This window comes from Urocitellus parryii, chromosome 2, assembly GCF_045843805.1.
Source record: "Urocitellus parryii isolate mUroPar1 chromosome 2, mUroPar1.hap1, whole genome shotgun sequence".
Taxonomy (NCBI): Eukaryota; Metazoa; Chordata; class Mammalia; order Rodentia; family Sciuridae; genus Urocitellus; species Urocitellus parryii.
This window is the reverse complement of record NC_135532.1, coordinates 89800351-89818752: the sequence shown is the minus strand read 5'-3', so window position 1 is coordinate 89818752 and position 18402 is coordinate 89800351. Positions and strand designations below refer to the sequence as shown.

General features: G+C 38.5%; 1 pseudogene; it reads left to right on the top strand.

Annotated features, from left to right (window-relative positions):
- The first annotated feature begins 3286 nt into the window (after positions 1 to 3286).
- LOC144253387 (WASP homolog-associated protein with actin, membranes and microtubules pseudogene) lies at positions 3287 to 4652 on the top strand (annotated as a pseudogene).
- The last annotated feature ends 13750 nt before the right edge of the window (positions 4653 to 18402 follow it).

The following is an 18402-nucleotide window of genomic DNA, read 5'->3' as shown; positions in this document are numbered from 1 at the left end:
CCTGAGCAGAGCGTACCACATGGTAACATGGGCTCAAAGGAGACTCCACATGGTTCTTCAAGAGAAGCATGAACTCCATATTTCCACACAAGTCTCCTGAATTTTAAATGTGGAGTCAATTTATTTACACTTATATTAAGTAAATATATCCATAAGATTAAAAAGTTCCAACATTTGCTACTCTTCTAATCAAGAAAACCCTGCTTATAAACAACATCTGTTGACTTATGTCACTGTCAAAATAAATGTATTTCAGATATTTTGGAAATAAATATGGGGGATGTTTACCTTGTTTTGAGCTTCAATATTTGCATTATGTAAAAGCAGTTTTGCTGCCACTGATGTGTTGTTAGTACAGACAGCATGGTGGAGAGGAGTGCCACCATTGGGATCCTGAACATTTACATCGGCACCATTTTCTAGAAGAATAGTTGCACATTCTTCTTCTTGCTGTTGGATGGCCTGTTGGTTTGGTACCAAGAAATAGATTGTCAATTTCAAGAATTCAACACAAATGTTCCATGGGATTTACTAATTAGTTATATTTAAATGATATTAATCAATTTTTCCTCTAAGTATGTAAATATAGTTCATCCTTCACAAAAATACTTTGCTACATCTACCTTAATCAGAGGTGTGTTGTTGTCACTGTCACAGAGGTGAATGTCGCATTTGTTCTTTACTAGAAAATCCACCACTTCTGCCTGGCTATAGGCACATGCATAATGTGGAGGAGTCCTACAAAAGTAAGATTTGTTAGGAGGTCATAGAGCTCCCACTTAAATCATACAATTATTAATGCCACTGTAAACATTAGATAGCATATAATTCCTCTCCCTTCAAAACAATTTCTTCAGAAGAAACAACAATCTTTATTAGCTGTTATTACAGCTAATTAATGAAAATTAATGAAAGATTAGCTCATTCTAGATGCCTGTTCCACTGACTTCTTTCCTCCCCCACCATACCCCCCCCTGCTGAGGATTAAACTGAAGGGCACTCAACACTGAGCCATACCCAGAGCCCTTTTAATTTTTCACTTTCTGCCATGGTCTCACTAAGTTGCCCAGGATCATGTTGAACTTGCAATTTTTCTGCCTCACCTTCCCTCTCAAATCACTGACTGATATTACAAGTATGCACCATTGCTTCTGACACCAGTGAATCTTGATTTTGGTTGTGTATTGTTAATAATTTTTCAGATGTATTTTAAGGACTAAGTATTTCAATTTTTAAAATGTTTATTTACACATAAAAGAAAGGCCCATCACCCATCCATGGTGCCTTACTTTAGTGAAATGTGATAACACAATTGATCAATGGAAGTTCTAGTCATATGAGTGACATTTGAATAAGTTTTAGTTACAAAAAGTACTATAGATAAAGAGGGTTGAATAAGAAAACATCAATAGACTAAATTTAAAGCAAAGTTATTCTTGCTTTTTTTCCCAAGAAACATAAAGCCAATGGAAATGTATGATTCAAAAGAATTAGTATGTTTCACATTGTTCAGTATTTAGATTTGTAGCCCTTAAGTAAATTGAATATATCCAATACTTAATATCAGTATCAATGTGATCTTAACTTTTCAAATGGGCAGTTTACAAACTCTTATCTCCAGAAGTGCTTTTGTTTGAAAAGCCTGAGGAAATTCTTCACTTCAAATTGAGTTCTATTAGTTCAGTTTTAAATCTCCAGTCAGGGAAACATGAAGTTTTTAAGAAAGGAGGACCTCAGAAATAGTAAAATATGTCAAATATATAATAGGTATTCAGGATATGAGTGGTGAGTAAATGAAATGAAAAGTATACTTGGGGAGTTCAGTGTGTGGTGTTTTTTTGCTTGTTTGTTTGTCGTTCTCTACTGGGAATTGAATCCAGGGGCACTTAAACACTGAGCAACAGCCACAGTCATTTTTATTTTTCATTTTGAGACAGTGTCTCCCTAAGTTGCTAAGGGCCTCTCTAAATTGCTGAGACTGGCTTTGAACTTGAGATCCTTCTACCTCAGCCTCACATATTTCTGGGATTACAGATTTACACAAAGGCACCTGGTGGGGAGTTCAGCATTGTTAAACAAAAGTTTTATAAATTAAAGCAATACTTCCAACAATATTTATATTTGCTTTCTTTTACTTTCTTAAGAATGTAACTAAAACAAAACGATAAACCTACAATTGCATTTATGAAATAAATCTGTATGGAATGAAACATACATGTATAGCAAATGTATAGGCACTAATATCTACAAGCACAGATGAAAAAATTACCTTTTCTTCTGAAGAGGCTAAAAGTTGGCTAAAGATAACAATCTACAGAAACAAGATTCATCTCCCTGCTCCTCCCAAAGATTATTTTATTAACAAGTAGTTCTCATTAAAACTTTTACACATATGCATTTTAGAAATAACAGGTAAGGAAAAGGAAAAGTAGAAGCCAATGTGGAATTTTTCCAAAACTTCCCACATGGAAGTTGAAAAAAAGCAGAACACAGAAAATGTCAAAATACTGCATTACTACAGAGCATATTAACTGCTGTCAATGAAACTAAGGTATAAACAAACAGAAAGAGAAGGAGGAATTGCCAAATATTGGAGATAAAATAAACATTAAATAAAAGAGGAAAAGAAATCTTTACTCATAATTTGAATGCTGAAAATAATGGCTCAGTGTTTAAATTCTACTACATTTTTTTTTACATATTTGTGCCTAACACAAAACCACAATCTATTTGTGTGTATGTACTATCAAGCTTCGTTTTCACTTGATATTCAAAAAGTCATCTTCCCAGGTCAACATACATTTATATCTTTGTCACCTCTAATGGTTACATAATATTTCATGCTTGGAATGCACTGCATTTTCTTCCTACAATCAATTCTATGAGTCCTTTCTAACACACTGCTATACTAAGTCATGCATATTTTATAATATCCTAAAGATAGTATAAAGAAATTGATATGTACAGAAATAAACATTATTAAAATGTACAATACTATCATTTATTTTAGAATTCATAAGGAACTCAACCCTTAAGCAGCAACATAAGTACCACTACTCTTCATCCTCACAAGTATTGTAGCTAAAAACTGTATTTCGTTTATCATTAAACTTAAATTCCTTCTCTTACCAGGGACACAAAGTCCTTTTTCCTATATACACAGGTCACTTGTGCATCTGAAAAAAGGTACTTTCCCTAATTTAAATTATAAGGTTCAGGGGCTCTGGAATACAGCTTAATGGCAGAGCACTGGAATAGAAAGCTCAAGGTTTGACCGCACCGCGCCATGGCGGTGGCGTGAAGGGACCCCGCTGGAGCCTGCCAGGCCGTGCCCAGTTGGGCCGGCCTGCTCTCGGCCACTGGGTTCCGCGGCGCGCACCGGCAGCTGGCGGCGCTGTGGCCGCCCCTGGAACGCAGCTTCCCACAGCTACCGCCCCAGCTGGACGTGGCTGGCTGCGGGGCCGGGGACCATGGGCGCGGGCTGTGGGCGCTAGTGTGGCGGTGCGCGTTGGCCTCGGAGAGATGGCGCTACAGGAGCTCTGCGGGCAACTGGAGCGCTACCTGGCTGAAGCGGCGGACCGCTGCGGTGGTGTCTCCGTGCGCGATGCCAAACGGGGCAGGATCTGTGCCAGGAGAGCCTCCTCAGGAACAGAAAGGATCAGTGCAAAGAAAACCATCGGCTCAGATTGCAACAGGCTGAAGAAAGTACAAGATACTTTCATCAGCATCACAGTATTCAAATGAAAAGAGACAAAATAAAAGAAGAGGAGCAAAAGAAAAAAGAGTGGATAAACCAAGAATGCCAGAAAACACTCCAGCGATTAAGAGCCTATAAAGAGAAATATTCAGTTCAATCTTTACAGCAGACATCCTGCTCTGAACCCAGGACTCCAAACCTGCCAGCTGACCTTCCCCAGCAGAGGTCCTCACCAGTTTCTCAGCTTGTGTCAGCCGCTCCCCCATGCTCTGGGAAGGGCCGAAGCGCTCCTCTCCTACCTGAAGTTTGTACTGAGAAAACCCCCAAGGATCAAGACTATCACAGAAATATCCCTGTCCAGATTTTTGTTCCAGTTGGTGACAGAATACACTTCAAATCCAGTGAAGAGCTGTCATTGTCCCCACCACCACAACAACCTTCTCCTCCTCCTCCTCCTCCTCCTCCTCCTCCTCCTCCTCCTCCTCCTCCCCCACCCCCACCACCTCTCCCTCCACCTCTTCCTGCTCTGGCCTCTTCTCAAGCTGCCAATCATCGGAACTTAGGTCTTGGAACTTGGGTAAAAGATGATCAGCCAAGTTCTCTAGTGTGTGGGTCACCTGCTGAGAGACCACCCAATTCTTTGGAAAGTTTTCAATGCCCAGGATCTATGGATGAAGTGTTGGCCTCCTTAAGGCACAGCGGAAGCCCTCTCCAGAAAGCGGAAGTGCCCTTTTCACCTGCTCCCAGCACGTCAGTCAAGGAGCACATTCTGGCTGCCATAGGACAAGGGGTGAAACTAAAGAAAGTCCACACAGACTTGGGCTCAGGCCTCAGCGACAAGCCAACCAGTGACCTAGAGAGGAGCATTAAAGCTGCACTCCAAAGAATCAAGAGAGTGTCTGCTGACTCAGAGGAAGACAGCGATGAGCAGAGCCCCAGCGAGTGGGACCATTAAGCATGTCTCTAAGTCTAACAAAGGTAGATGGGCCACACAACACCCGAAAAGATCAGCAAGGCGCCTGATGCAGTGACGCATACCTGGAATCCCAGCAACTCAGGAGGCTGAGGCAGGAGGATGGCAAGTTTGAGGCCAGCCTCAGCAATTTAGAGAGACCCTGTTTCAAAGTAAAAAATAAAGGGCTGGGAATGTATCTCAATAGTGGAGCACCCCTGGGTCAATCCCCAGGATCCAAATATATATACATTAGTGGGGTTTGGGGTGAGACATTGCAACTTGGATTTGGTGTTGTGGCTTTTAAAGCTGAGAAGGGAAGCACACATGTGACCATTACATACCAACCCATAGGTAGATAAGAAACCCATGTGAGCGTCACTGGCCTAAAAGAATAGTACATATTTTTTCTCCATGGGTAATCTAGAATCATTCCTTGATTCTGAAAGAAGTTTACACTACTCTGGTAAACAGCACTATTAGACTACTAACTGTTCTCCTGTGCATAGAGCATAGTGGTTCCTCACATTTAAAAGGTTTGTATGTGTATATTATTTTAGCAATAATAAGAGTAAATTGCTTCTATATTCAGAAACTATTTTAAATACTTAAATAAAATTTATTTTATATGTCAAGCACTACGTAAACTCATAATAAAGAATTATTTATAATAATAAAAAAAAAAGATCAAGGTAATGGGATCAAACCCCAGGAACAAAATTAAAAACTAAAAGAGAAAAAGAACAAAAGGAAGCCTTGTTTTTTAGTTCATTCTTTCTAAGAACTTTGTCCACATAAAATGTGTACAGAAGGATTTGTGTTTTCTTCTAACATTTTTCTCATTTTGCATTATTTAAAATTAATAATCCATATTGTATAAGGGAATTATTTTTGTGACATAAAAATCCAGCCAGTTTTCTACAATTATTACACATTTCATTGACACATAATTATTTTTCTATGAATATGATATTCATCAGTAGCACATTCTAAACTTTTTCAGATATTTGGGTGTTTCTTGTTTTATTCTGTTCTATTCATTTATCTGCCTTTTGTCTGTTGGCAAACAATATGTGACAGTTGATGGGGAATTTGGTACACAGACGGGCAAGTCTTTACTACAAACACTTTGTTAGTGTCATAATTATCCTAAAAGTTTGTATGTAGAACTCAAAAATGATTAAGGTCTCACATTTTTATTTGGTTATTTGAAACTGTTAACCATAGAAAGAGCTCAGACTTCAGTAATAATAAATATTTCACTTAAAATACACCACACCAGGGTTGAGGATCTGGCTATTCCAAGTGTCCTGAGAACAAGCCAGAGAAGGGGCACTAGGGCAGCAGCTTACTGTGTGCCTGTGCATACCCTGCCTGCAGTCATCTTGGCCCTGGTGACTGAGAGCCTGTACCATTGGATGCAGTCAACAGATGTTCTGATCTCTGTGCCTAAATAAACAAAAGAACAAGGATGGATAACTACAGAAAATTATACCTGGACAGCATAAATCTGCAGATTTGCATTCATAGCATTTAGTGAATGTTCCTTAAGTGTGGTCAGCCTGAAGGGATGACAAGATTGAAAACCCACAATGTGCTTTGGAGAATGTGAATGCTGCCATGCATTACTTCTATTCTACTGTCTCAGAACTCATTAAAGTTAACTTAGCACTTGCAGGAAAAAGAAACAGGGATTCTCAATAATCTTGTTAAGAAAATGGTTGATTGGTCAAGAGACACTGAGAACACATGAATTAGTAAGTAAAGTATATGAGAAGCAAGAAACACATAAAGAGGAGTAGAAGCGGCAACCCTAAGAAAACTAATGTAAAAAACAACTGCAAAACTGAAATCAGAACAGAGAACAAAGAATCATCTGCCCACATCAAAGACCCTTACAAGGCTGCAGATTAGATAAAATGTATACATAAGTATACAGCAATAAAGAATAGTGGTGTAATTATATTATGAGTGATTTTTTTTATATAATGATCTTTCCCACCTGGAGTATAATATACTTTTTATTTTTTCTATTTTTTATTGATTCTTCTTAGTGAGACATAATATTAGGGTTAGGGTTAGGATTAGGGTTAGGGCTAGGGCTAGGGCTAAGGTGGCATAGGCACAGGCTGGATGAGGACACAGGTCAGCTCCCTCCAGCCTCAGGCAGATGCTCCTTCTCCCTGACCCTTCCATGTCTTCCCTGGCTCTTTCCCCTAGGCTGCTAAGCACAGAATGCAAATATCCCCTAGGGCAGGACCCAGGGACAGAAGTGTGGACCCAGCAAAGCTCCTAGCCCAGACACTGCCCAGCTTTGGGTTGCCCCCAACGTGTCAGGAAGCATGATCCCGCCCTCTGTCGGCCCCTGCCATCGCTTCTCAGCCCCCTTAAGGAGGTTCTGGTGCCCACTGTGCTCTGTCCCCTTGGTGAGCAGCTCTGCAGTGCTGGCTGGCCAGCCTCCTGAGGGGATATGTCCGCACCAGGGAAACCGGCTAATTTTTTTTTTTTTCCTTGTAGCTGCTTAACAAGAGGCCCTGGGCGTCAGACTGCCCCAAGGTCTATAGGTGCTAAAGAGTCCCTGAGGTTGTTAAAGCCAAGCATCCAGGTAAAACAAGGCCACCTTTCTGCCCTATCCTCCAGGGAATAGCCTGGATGACGCTGGCTCCTTCTCCATAGGCTCTGCCTCCCCCATGAGGTCCCTTGCACCAGGGGCTGCCAGCCTCTTGGACTCTATTACCTGTTCTTCTTATCTATGTCATTGATATGACAGCTCCCTCGAAGAAGGAGACGCCTCACTTCCTCCAAGTCACCATCCCTGGCAGCTTTGTGTAGGCGGCCTGTGGGATTGTAGCCCACGACCCTAGCTCGCACACCGATGGCGCCCAGGGTCTTCTGAAAGGTGTTCATCCTTCTCCAGGGGCGAGGGTGGAGGTCAGAGGCCACCTACTGTTTGAAGCACTGTTGGAAGAGGCAAGTCCCCTGTAGGGCAGGACCCAGGCACAGAGGGGCAGACCTGGCACAGGCCCTAAACCTGCTCAGGGATGCCCCCAACTTGTCAGGAGGCTTACTCCTGCACTCTGCCGCTTCTCAGCCTCTTCGCTGCTGAGGTCCAGACGCGGCTCCGCTCAGGGAGCCAACTCCCGCAAAAACAGTTGTTGCTCACACGTGCATGTGCATGCACGTGCATAGGAGTGCCACGATATCTGTCTGACCGTCAGCACTAACTGCACTCCTGCGCAGCACGTGCATGTGCATGCACGTGCACAGGAGGGCCTCGGGATCTGTCTAACCATTGGCGCTAACTGCACTCCTGCGCACGTGCTCTGGTGCCGGCGGTGGGACCCTGGACCGGTGAGTGCTGGCTGCGGCAGGCTGGACTCCCTGGTCAGGGCTGCCAGTTGCTTCCAGGCTCCGGGCCAGGCAGCCTCTTGGGGAGGGGCAGGCGCGGGGTCAGACCCCCAGCGGCCCACCACCGATGGGGTCGGGTTCTACCGGACCTGGGCGCGCCCTTGTGGTGCCCTCCTGTGTGGCGGCTGTGGGCCTCCTCCCTTGGGCAGTGGGGACTCGAGGTCCCCAGCCTCGGAGGCCAGGCCGTGCTCTCCTTGTGCTGGGAGAGAGGCCCGGGCAGCTAGCCAGTGGCGCGCTGCAGGACCAGAGGAGAGGACTGAGCGACCTGGAACCGCTCAACTTGGATGGATCATCCTGGAGGCTGCCCCTGCCCTGGGAAGGGGGACATGGCGTCTGACCCTCGCGCTGCCTGGGTGAGCTTCAAGGAATGCACAAAGGTTCCCTCTCTTGTCTTGTAAATATGAGCTTTTCAAAAAATATCTTTTTAATTTTCAGATTGTGAGCCATGCCTTCAGTGAAGAGGAACATTGAACCCCGGCACTTATGCCAGGGAGCTCTGCTGGAAGGAATTACCAGTGAACTTGAATGTGTAACCAACAGTACTCTTGCTGCAGTCATACGCCAGCTAAGCAGTCTGAGTAAGTCACTTTTTTTCTGGTTACTGATGACACGTTATTAACTTTACATTATCAAACTGATTTCAACTCAATAGTTATGCTATTGCAGATGTAAAGGAAAGAACCCTTCTCCCTTCACAATTTCCAGTGTGCAACTAATTGTTTTGCCCACTGGGCTTGTGATACCCATCACTATACAATGAAGATACAATGCTACAATTACCAGCTCACAAATTATTAGGTAAGACCAAACATGTAGACTCAAAATAGTGTTAATTTATTAAAGCTTTTTGAAATAGTGTTAATTTTCTTAATTTTAGTAAGTTATTTTGTTAAACATGAGTGGGAGCAGTCATTTTTTTAATGTAATAGATTAAAAACTAATTAATACTGGTAATATTTCTGGTACATATTAGGTACTCAATAAATATTTTTGATTCACTTATGTTTTAAATGAGTCATAGAATAAAATCCAAGGCAGTAAGATTTTCTAGTTTTAACCTACTTAAAATTAAAATGCAGGTACTGGCTTCCATATTGATAAGTAAAGTATACATGTACCATATTTATTTTCGTTTGTGTAGATTTATTGCAAATACAGGCATAAGGAAGGAAAGACTTTTTATTATTCTCGTTTAGACTGTTAATTTTTAAAAGCCAAGAAAGATTCTGTTTTCTCAAATATGCATAAAAATGCTTTTCCCTTCAAAGCTTTTTGAAGTTGAACTATTTTTGCCTAACTTACATTTATATCCTGATCTTGTTTTCTCCCTTCCTCCCTCTCCTTTTCTGTTGAGAGGGTTGAGGTAGCATTTCTGGTGACAGGTTTTCACAGTTAAATTTTTCAGAAACTCTGCTAATGACCAGAAAGGCCTTCATGAAATTCCACATACTGGTAGTCTCAAGCATAGGAAGATTTTTTAAAAATTTATCTTGAAGAAGAAACGCTGCAGATAAATATTTCTTATAAAGAATTGTATTGTACTCTGCTATTATTGGTGTATTTTTAGTCGATCTGCACTCATTGACCAAGGAAAAAGTAACTTGGAAATTTCTTAAAATGTATTTTAAAAATAAATTTCTTCTGGAGACTAATTATAATTGATTTTTAGTAGTAGTTATTGATAAAACATACAAATTAATATAATTAATTGCAGGAAAATTCCTTGTAAATTATTGAAGGGTAGAAATATTTCTGTTTACATTCATATATTTTTTCAGGAATTCTTTAGTCCTTTGTTTTTATGGCTTAAATGTCTGTTGACAAAGTGAAAGTGATTAAAATGAACAAACTGTTAAAATTTGAGTAATCTACATGCCATGCTATAAAAATGTTCAGCATAGTGTTGTATTGGTTGTTTATAGTTCCTGCTTGGCCATAACTTCTTATAAGCAAATCTGACCACCCAGTGTGTTTGTTGTACATGGACTTCATGATGGGAAAATAGTCCATTCAAATATGTCAATGTCCTTAACTGTGGAACTTGTGGGTATATTATGTTCTGTGCAAGGGTGGATTAGGTTAGGCAGCTAACCTTAAGAGAAGGAGCTTACCTTGCATTATATGTTTGGGCCTATTGGAATCACAGGGCTTCTTTAAATGTGGACCAAGGAGATAGAAGAATCAGTATCCAATTGTGCACTGTGAGAAAAAGCTCAGCTGGCTTTTGCTGACTTTGAATAGGAAAGGGCCACAAGCCAATGAATGTGGACAGTTTCTACAAGCTGCGGAAAACAAGGAGATGGATTCTCCCTCTCAGCCCCAAGTTGGAACACAGCTTCACCAATATCTTTGTTTTAATACCATGAAATCCATTTTAGACTAAAGACCTCCAGAAATATGAGATTATAATTTGTGCTTTCATAAGCCACTCTCTGGTAATTTGATATAGTAGCTACAGGACACTCATATACTACTTACCCTCAGTCATTTTGCATTCAATACAATCCTCAGTACCTTATGGTTGCATCAGTGAGAAACATTTACCTCAAGGACAGTGAGTCCCTAGTGAGACACTCTCAGTGGCCCCAACTCTGCCTCTCTACCAGGATCACTAGGGGAACATTAAAACAAGATGCTAGGAATCCCCCCAGTGATGGTGATTGGAGTATGCATAAGAGATGCTGTCCACCAAATTAGTTACCTGTGTATCTGGATTGAAAAAGTAAGCTAGGTTGGTCAGATTCTTTTAGGACATTTGAACTAGGAAGAAGCACATGAATTTGCTAGTTTATTATAGGTCCCACTGCTGAGATGTAATATAGGGCTAAAGAAGCCATGACCATCTATAATCCAAAGTTGTACAGGTCTGAGCCTAGGAGAAAGCAGAGGAAGTCAGTGCCAAGAAAAGGCAAAAGGAAGGACCGGTAGAGAGAACAGCACATGAGAGAGAACATGAGCCCCATAAGGCATAGAGAGCAGCTGTTCCCTAGACTTTCCCAGGATGGCCTCTCACTCCTATTCAAGGTGCAGTTTTTTTTGTGTGTGTACTCAGGGTGAATGTTCCCTTCAAGTTCCCTGCCTGCAACTGGGGCATACAACCTAAAAAGCCTTTATAGAAAGAGTATGTGCCAGGGATAAATTCTAGAAAAGAAAAACTGAGAGTACTGGACTGAATGTTTATATCTTCACAAAATTCATATATTGAAATCTAATTTCCAGGGTTGTCTTATTTAGATAGAGAGTCTTTGTGGGAAAATCCTGAAGATAGAATCCTTATTATATTAGTGCCCTTACTTAAAAGACCTGAGAGAGATCCCATATCCCCTCTATCTGAGAACTCAGGATCAAAGTGCACCCTTGAAGCAGAAAGAAGAGAACCCAACAGATATTGAATCCACCAGAAGCCTGATCTTGCATTTCTCAGATCTAGAAATATTTAAAAGTCACCTAGTCTGAGGTGTTCTGTTATCATAGCCTGAACTGACTGAGATGCTGAGTTATTAATTGGTCATAGAATAGAAAATTAGATTTACCATTTATTTATTTGTTTGATGGTTGTAGATGGACACAATACCTTTATTTTATTTATTTATTTTTATATGATGCTGAGAATCGAACCCAATGACTCACATGTGCTAGGCAGGTGCTCTACCACTGAGCCACAACCTCAGCCTTTACCCCAGTATTTTATTTATTAGTGTTGATTCACTTAGTACCTCTGTAGGTGCAACAAACAGGAAGTATTTGTTCCCTGTCTAGAAGTTAAACACATTTTTAATGTGTTTATACTTTATAAATAAAGTATATTTCTAATATGGTTTTAAAATAGGAAACAAATATACAGACATTACAACCTGTAAGAAAACACAAAAAACATAATAACTAATATCTACATAGGTGAATCTTAGTTTTTGTGATTTCTCGCTGAACAAATGCGCTACTGGATATATGGAAAGTTATATACAAATATTTTATGATCTAAGTTTGTTAGGAAAAATAAGAATTTTTTTAAAAAGAATGTTTTGTGGCTGAGGTTGTGGCTCAGTGGTAGATTGCTTGCTTGGAAGTGTGAGGCTCTGGGTTGGATCCTCAGCACCACATAAAAATAAATAAATAAATAAATAAATAAATAAATAAATAAATAAATAAAGATATTGTGCCCAATTACAACTAAAAATAAATATTAAAAAATAATGTTTCATGTTACTTTCTATTTTCATAATCATTGATGTATTTTAAGTTTTAAGAATGCAGGAATCTGTCATATTAAAGTCTTTTTTTGCTTAGTGTTCATTCCTATGATAAAGTCAAAACAGAATCTTTAAATTTTCTTGTGCACCTGACAATTATTCAGTTGGTCCAGGTTAAAATGGACTGTGTTAAGTCTCACTTCTGTGCCCCACAACACCTCGCCCCCATCTTTCAGCATCTACGCTCACCCATTAGAGACTCATTTTCAGGTGTGGTGATAGGTGATAGAGAGTTATCTAGATTTCTTGCAAGCAATATACAGAGGCTGGACTTTGTCCTTCTGTACCATCTTAGGGGCCGAGTTTAGGGGAACTAAAGGACCTTCCTTGAGCCTGAATGGTCCTGCCCACCTGAGAATGGCTTGCTTCAAAAGAGTCAGGGTGACAAATTGTCTGCCAGTTCTAAGGAAGACAAATCAGATCAGGACTCCAGAAGGAATTTCTTTGCTCTTTTCCAATAAGGAAGACTAGCAGTTGACATGCTCTCTCCATCTGGTTATTTTGCTTCTCATCACATTTATTAGGACCGTTCAGAGGCAAGAAGGTTTAAATGACTTTGTATAAGGCAAGAAAAGAATCTGGTTCTGGATGCTAATTTGCCCTCTGTAAGCCCTGTAACTAACTACACACCTGTTGGGAAAACTGGGTTTTTTAAAAAACATATTGCCATGTTCCCATTACATCCAAATCAGACACCTGACGTCAAGGCTCAGTAATTTGGCAGCATTTGATTCTTAACAGGATTTGTAGAAAATTGAAATCTTTTCAATGAGAATATATTGATTATTGGTATTGAGTTTAGGGATAGTTGTAGAAATGAAAGAGAAGAAATTTATAACCTGAACAGCCTTATAGTTAAAGGATCAGAGGCTTTCAGAACTTCATCCAGTAAAATAATAAAAAATAGTCTTTATTAGCTTTCAGATTTTTTCATTATTTTTGACTATCTAATATGAAAGATCAGAGAAATGGCATGGTGGAGAAAAGCCACTTGCTTTGTATTTTTTATTATATTTTTAGTAATTTTGATTAATAGTATGTCATTTGGTTTCTATCTAGGGGATATTGATAATTTTTCTTCAAGTAATGACAGTTTAGTGCATCAATTAACACTAAATCAGGATTGCTTTTTCATCATTTCCTTGATTAATAATCTAAGTGCTCTTACTCCTGTCAGCTAGTTGCTCAATTAAAATTATACTATATTGGAATCAAATTCTTTCAGATATTCTAATGTAATTTTAATATACTTTGCTTTGAAAAGGAGATCAGAAGATATGACAATTGTGCCAAGGATGACACAAATTATTTTTATACTTCATAGGTTGGTTATTATTACTTTTCTTTGTTCTTGAGATAATAGCTATCTTCCCCTTTCTCCTCAAAATATGATGTCACAAAGAAAGCAGTAAGAGCCACGCATGCCTGTAAATCCCAGCGGCTCCTCCTTTCTGTTCCTCTGAGGCCAGAGGATCAAATGTTCAAAGCCAGCTTCAGCAATTTAGCAAGGCCCTAAGCAAGTTAGTGAGGTCCTGTCTCAAAATAAAATATATAAGAAAGGGCTGGGCTAAGGCTCAGTGGTAAAGTACCTCTGGATACAGTCCCTGGTACCAAAAACAAAAAAGAAAGGAGTAAGAATTAGCATGTCCCTTCTCCACACAAAGTGATTGGTTATATTTGATATTATTAAGGTGATATAGAAAATTTAACATAAAAATATGCAAAGGAAAAGATGAATAAATTGCATTAAACTTAGAAAATTATTGATAATGCTTTATCTGTGTATTACAAGTGCATATATTTATCTTTATAAAAATGGTATCAAGGAAGAAATGGCATTGTAGCCCATACTCACTATATAGTGTATATATATTTATTGATTCTTTTAAGACACAGTTTTTAATAACTGGAGATTATTGTATTGATATGTCATATTATTTAGACATTTTTTGTTTCTTTTTCTTATTTTCAAATGAAGTATATTTCAGTCATTTTATAAACTGAATGCATGATGTTGTTGTTGTTTTTAAGATACAAAATCACAGAGAACAAACAGAAAAGCCTACTAATAGTTCACAATCCCCCTAACCTAAAATCCCTATTGTTGATATTTTGGGGTTTTTTAATTTGTTTATTTTTTAAAACAATTTTATGAGAATATTTATTTTGCATTTGCATCATATTATTAGTGTACTATTCTGCTTTTGTCACTTGTGAGTTTTTACTTGGTTAAGTTTTTTAATAGAATAGGAATTTGATGAAACTTTGTGGAATCTGATTTTTTTTTTTTTTTGGTAATTTGTGTATGTCAAGTTTCAAGCAAGAAGCCAAGACCATGTTTGATTTGCAAATGTATTTCCACCACCTGTATAGTGCAAAATGAACTCAAACCTAAAATTCAAACTCTTTCTGTCTGCATACCCTAGAATCTAGGAAAACAAAACTTGGAGAACAAAGTGTGTTTAGTGAAAGAATGCATCCTGCTGAGTATCAAAGAAATCCAATAAACCAAATTTTGCTGCTCTTTCAATCCATGCAATATTCCCCGCTAAGTTCTAAAGGGCTTAAAAAGAAAACAATTCCAGCTTGCCTCTTCTTAGAGCTACTGTGACCAAAAAAAGCAACAACAGAGTAATCTTTAACAACTGATAGGATGTGTGAAATTTCAAGCATCTAGCACAAACCATATTTGATTGGTATCTCTATTTCCATCCAACTTGATAGTGCAGAGCAAAGTAAAACCTGATATTTCACACATTTACTGTGTTCAAAACATTAAACCTAGGAATCCCAAACTTAAGGTACAAAGTGAGTTTAGTCAAAGTGTACCCTGCTGAGTATCAATAAAATCTTATTAAAAATTTTTGCTGCTCTTTCACTAGATTGGGATTCTCATGCTAGCTCCTAATTCAAGTTAGGAAAACCTTTTCATGTGTGCTTCTTCTTAGAAGTACTTCAATCAGGAACAAACCACAGAGTGAACACAGAGAACTTATTGAGTATGTCTCGTTGGAAGCAGGTAGTACAAACTATCTTTGGTTTGAAGCTCTATTTTTACTCACCTGGAGAATGCAAAATGAAGTAAATCTTGAAATGTCAATGTGTTCCTCTCTGAAAACCCTTGAACCAAGGAGAACCAAATTTGGGGAACAAAATGTGGATAGTGAAAGGGCTTATCCTGCCAAAAAAAAAAAATTTGTAGCTCTTTCATTCCCTGGAAATTTCCCTACTTGCTGTGAAAATGCTGGCAGTGACAGTTGCTCCAGCATGCCTCTGCTTAGAGCTACTTTGACTATGAACAAAACACAGAGTGAACACTTAGAGCTGATTGTGTCTGTGAAGTTTTAAGCATCTATCACAAACCGTGTTTGGTTTGTTGCTCTATTTTCATACATCTGAATAGTATAAAACAGTTAAAACTGAAAATTCAAACTTTTTTAGTGTTCAACCCATTGAACCTAGGAGTCACAACTTGGGGTATAATTTGGCAATAGGGAAAGTGTGAACTATTCCTAGTATCAAAGAAATCCAATTAAAAAACGAGGTTCAGCTCTTCAGTACAATGTGTTTCTGATGCCAGCTTCTAAGTAAGTTACTGGAAGATGCTGATGCTTTCTTCTGCTTTGAAGTACTTCACTCAAAAAGGAACCACAGAGTGAGCACTGAGAACTTACTGTATATGTCAAGATTCAAACAGCTAGCACAAAGCATTATTGATTTGTACCTCAACTTCCATCCATCTCTATAAAGCAAAACAAATTGAAATATAAAAAATCAAACTGTTCCTGTGTGAAAACATTGGAACATAGGAGTCTCAAAATTTAGATACAAATTTGGTTTAGTCAATGTGTGAAAGATATCATGTATCAAAGTCATCCAATAAAAATACTGTTTCAGTTTTATCATTAAATTGGCATTTTCCGGTGAGTTTCTAATGTGAGTTAGAAAAAAAAATTCTTCCATGTTCTTTTGCTTAGAACCACTTCAAAAAAAAAAAAAGGACATACCAATGAGAACTTATTGTCTATTGCAAGATTCAAGCAGGGAGAACAAATCATATTTGTTTGAGGTCCATTATAATCCACCTGAATAGGGCAAAATGAATTCAAACCTAAAAATTCAAACTGATCCTCTCTGCAAATATTTGAGTTTAGAAAAACAAAACTTTAAAAACAATGTTTGTTTAATGAAAAAATGAATACTGCTGAGTATTAAAAAAAATGCAATAAAAAATTGGTGCTGCTCTTTCATTTCATGGAATGTTTCCTGCAATCCGCAAAAGTTCTGTTAGACAATGTAGCTCTTGCATGCCTCTGCTTAGATCTACTTTGAGCAGTAACAAACTACAGAGTACAACTTTGAAAATAATGTGTGCGTGGAGATTCAAGAATCTAGCAAAAAAACATGTTTGATTTGTAGCTCTCTTTCCATCTATCTTTATAGTGCAAAACAAAGTGAAATCTGAAAATTTAAACTGTTCCTCTGTGCGAACCATTGACACAAGGATTACCAAAATTAGTGAATAAAGTGGGTTTAGTGAAAGGCTAAATACAGACAAGTATCAAAAAAATCCAATGGAAAAAAATGTGGCAGCTCTTTCAGTACATTGAGATTCTCCTGCTAGCTCCTAAAGCAAGTAAGTAAAAGCTGTTCCTGCATGTTCTATATAGAGATACATTGACAAAGAATAAACAACTTAGTGAAAACAGAGAAATGATTGTGTGTGTGAAATTTCCTGCATCTAGCACAAACTCTGCTTTTTAGCTTTATTTCAATCCATCTCTATAGTGCCAAAAAAAGTGAAACCTGAAAATTCAAATTGTTTTTATGTGCAAACTGTAAATATTAGAGTCCCAATCATGTAGTTCAAAGTGGATTTGGTGAAAGGGTTAATCCTACAGAGTATCAAAGATATCCAACGAAAAAAATTTTGCAGTCTTTCAGTACATTGAAATTCTCATTCAGGCTATTAATGAGAGTTAGTAAAAGCTGTTTTTGTGTGCTTCTTCTTAGAAGTACTTCAAACAGTAAGAAACCACAGGGTGAATACTGATAACTGATTGTGTTTGTAATTTCAAGCAAGAAGCCAAGACTGTGTTTGATTTGCAGCTGTATTTTAAACCAGCTGAATAGTGCAAAATGAATTCATACCTCAAAACTCAAACTCTTCATGTCTGCAAGCCCTTGAATCCAGGAAAGCAACACTTGGAGAATAAAGTGTGTTTAGTGGAAGAATGAATCCTGCTGAGTATCAAAGAAATCCAATGAACAATATTTTGCAGCTCTTTCAGTCCATGCAAATTCCCTGCTAGCTACTAAAGGGCTCAGAGAGGAATCATTTCCAGTATCCCTCTTTTTAGAGATAGTTTACCAGGAACAAGTCACAGAGTGATCTTTTACAACTTATTGTATGTGTGAAGTTTCAAGCATCTAGCTCAAACCATGTTTGATTTGTAGCTCTATTTCCATCCATCTCTATAGTTCAGAGCAAATGAAACCTGAAACGTCATACATTTCCTGGGTTCGAAACATTGAACCTAGTAATCCCAAAGTTAAGGTACAAAGTAAGTTTAGTGAAAGAGTGAACCCTTATGTGTATCAGTAAAATCTGATTAAAAATTGTTGTATCTCTTTAACTACATTGAGATTCTCCTGCTAGGTGCTAATGTGAGTTACAAAAAGCTTTTCATGCATTCTGTGGCTTAGAAGTACTTCAATCAGGAAAAAATCACAGAGTGAGCACTGAGAATTTAATGTGTATGTCTAGGTAGAAGCAGGTAGTACAACCTTTGTTTGGTTTGGAGCTCTATTTTTATTCACCTGTACAATGCAAAATGAAGTAAATCCTAAAAATTCAAAGTGTTCCTGTATGAAAACCTTTGAACCTAGGAGAACCAAATTTGGAGAACAAAATGTGGTTAGTGATAGGGCTTATCAAGCCAAGTACAAAAGAATTACAACAAAAAAAATATTCAGCTCTTTCAGTCTCTGTGTCCCTACAAGCTGTGAAAGTGCTGATAGTGAATGTTACACCAGTGTGCCTCTGCTTAGAGCTACTTTGACTATGAAAAAAACCACGGAGTGAATACTTAGAA